The sequence below is a fragment of the Pundamilia nyererei genome, unplaced genomic scaffold (assembly GCF_000239375.1).
Source record: "Pundamilia nyererei isolate P.nyererei 1_Seehausen unplaced genomic scaffold, PunNye1.0 scaffold00030, whole genome shotgun sequence".
NCBI classification, from domain to species: Eukaryota; Metazoa; Chordata; class Actinopteri; order Cichliformes; family Cichlidae; genus Pundamilia; species Pundamilia nyererei.
Genome location: NW_005187431.1, coordinates 4,804,912 through 4,807,482, shown reverse-complemented (window position 1 = coordinate 4,807,482; position 2,571 = coordinate 4,804,912). Strand labels below are relative to the sequence as shown.

At 38.2% G+C, this 2,571-nt stretch overlaps 1 long non-coding RNA gene across 1 annotated transcript in view; it reads right to left on the bottom strand.

Annotated features, from left to right (window-relative positions):
* Positions 1-2,045: 2,045 nt before the first annotated feature.
* The window catches only part of LOC106456156 (uncharacterized), a 13,154-nt gene continuing 12,628 nt past the window's right edge, over positions 2,046-2,571 (bottom strand). The window contains exons 2-3 of the long non-coding RNA XR_001290320.1: positions 2,284-2,382; positions 2,046-2,192 (exon numbers count right to left, since the gene is read on the bottom strand). This is a non-coding gene — a long non-coding RNA (uncharacterized LOC106456156). The remainder of the gene's footprint in view (positions 2,193-2,283; positions 2,383-2,571) is intronic.

Here is a 2,571-nt window from a genome sequence, read left to right as displayed (position 1 = left end):
GAAGTTTAGGGGAGGGAGGGGGGGGGGAGTTTCGCTGTAAAAATAATGTTTTATTCTCATGCAGTGAACAGCTAATGTTTTTGTCACTTTTTACAGAATCAAACTCAAAGTAAGGTCAGTACTTCCACGCTTTAACCCTTTAAAACCGGTCAGAGCGGGCACTCTCCGTTTTGCGCAACTACTTTTAAATCCCGGTAGCACTGCAGCCATGTAAGCTAGCAATAATTTTTTTTGCATATGAAACCGGAGGAGTTGTACTTACATCTTATGCCATCAGCTTGTCCTAGGTCATAGTTTCCTTCCACATATAGCTTTGCAGAATCTGCATAAAAAGCACTTGCAGCAACAAAAACATAATATTCCAGAAACATGCTTTGCCGATCCGATCAGCTGTTCATACCACTTCCTAGTTACAATAGACGACAGCGTGAACTATCGCATTACCTGCCCCGAAACCGGAAGTGGCGTCATTTTCGCGGAAATGTAGTTTTTTACCATCAGGGCCTCATGAGCATATACTGGTGTTTTTAAAAGTTATGTTTGACTTTATGACTTTCTGTGTCGTGTCTGGGATGCTTAGAACTCAAATTGCACTGCTGGAAATAATTTATTTAGATGCATATGCTGCTTTTTTGCAAATTAGGACTATAATATTTGTTTTCATTTTTCCTGCAGTATATAAAAATTGGTGTATTTCAAAAATAAAACTATGAAGACACTCAAAATAAATTTCCTGTGGTGGGAAACTATTTTGTGCAACTTTTTTGTATTTACAGTTTTGAGGGATAAGCCTCTTAAATTTCTCTAACTAGAAATATATGTTAAAAAAACAAAAACGATTTTCAATTTTTTTGTAGTTTATTGCACTTTCTTGCATAACTAAAACCGATTTAGAGTGCTTTATTTAGCTGTGTAAGGTAATAACTGAAAATATGAAATAAACACACATGTAAGCTAAGACTCTCTAAAAAAAACAGCATTGTTGTTCGGCTTTTCATTTCGCCATTTGTTCATTCACTTGAAGAGCAAGTAACATAATATAGGTCAAGTGATCAGTTTGATATCAATCTTTTGTGATACACCGTCATATTTACATTATTTGTCCAGTATGAAAAATTTGCTTTGGTACCTGGTCAAACTCAAACTCTCTTCTCTCTGCCAGTGCACTTCTCCTACAGCAAACTCGCAGGCAGCAGCTTCTCTCCCCGCTTCTCGCTCACATGTGTAAGTGTTCAGAGTTCATCTTTCCCAGCCAAGAACAAGACACCGTCCTCCAAGAGAAGTGGACTCAATGGCTGAGCAGTTGTCCAGCTTTGATCCAAGGTTGTCCCTGGTTACAATTCTGCACCTGGAATTCAAATCCCTGAGGGAATCGTGGAGTTGTGTCAGCAGCAGGTGGAAACTGAACAGGCCTGATCCGGCTGAACACTGAACCTGAAGTCTCTGTGGCCACAGTCAGAGCTAGTTAAGTTCTCTCAAAAGGAAATGTGCTTCAGTGCTACCTTTATTACCTCTTTTTGCAGAGGAGACACTAAAGCATCCTTTATGAGAGGAAGTAATTACATTCCATAATTCATAGCGATGCATTATCAAACCATTAATGAAAACCATCGACAAAAGTGATTCACATCATATCAATGTTGATTATCATTATTCCTGTTTTTCATTTCAGTGAAGTGCTGATATGCTTTAAATTTTGAACATCATGCTGATGGAATGAAATCAGATTTGTGTGTGACTTTGCATGAACAACAACATTTATAAACTCTCTGAATCCAAATTATAAGATCTATTACACGGATCAAAGTGTGTTTAGGGTCCGCTCCAGTTTACTTTGTATGATTAACATCTGCATTATCATATATTATTCACCACATTTCTTCTTTCTTCTTTATAAATTCTCATTCACATCAGAAAGTAGGCATTTTTTTTATTCAAACATTCCTTGATATTTAACTTTCACAATGTGTTAAAGCTTCAGTCTGTATCATACTGTGTGTGCTATGTGAAATATTTTAATCTAAACAAAAAAAAAACTCTTTACAAAAAGTTTTCTCATATTTATTAAAAAGCATTATCACTCAGAGGCTGTGGAGAAAGAAATGTGAACACCTGGAACCCCGCGGGCACTGACACAGCTGACCTGAATGACTTGTCTGACTCCGCCCCCAACAGAACTTCTCCAAGTTACACTGAAAATGAATCACAGTGGACACTCAGGTGGCATGCTTTATTTTGAAAGGACTTGAGTGGTTCTTCCCTGAGGTGTCAGTTTATTTTTACCAGGACAGTGACTCTGCGTCTCTTCAAACGCCGACAAAGTCCAGGAAGTCGTCTGAAGATGTTTTCCTTGACAGCTGAGGCGATGTTTGAAGCATTTACCTGAGAGATGACAGACATATTAAAGGTGTCTTATTCTGCTTCATATTCCATGTTTTTTAATCAGAGACTAGGGCTGAACGATATATCGCATTTGCGATAATATCGCGACATGATCAAGTGCAATTTTCTAACCGCAAAGGCTGCGATTATACTCTGGACATGTCCAAATTCATGGGCTGCATCCTCCTG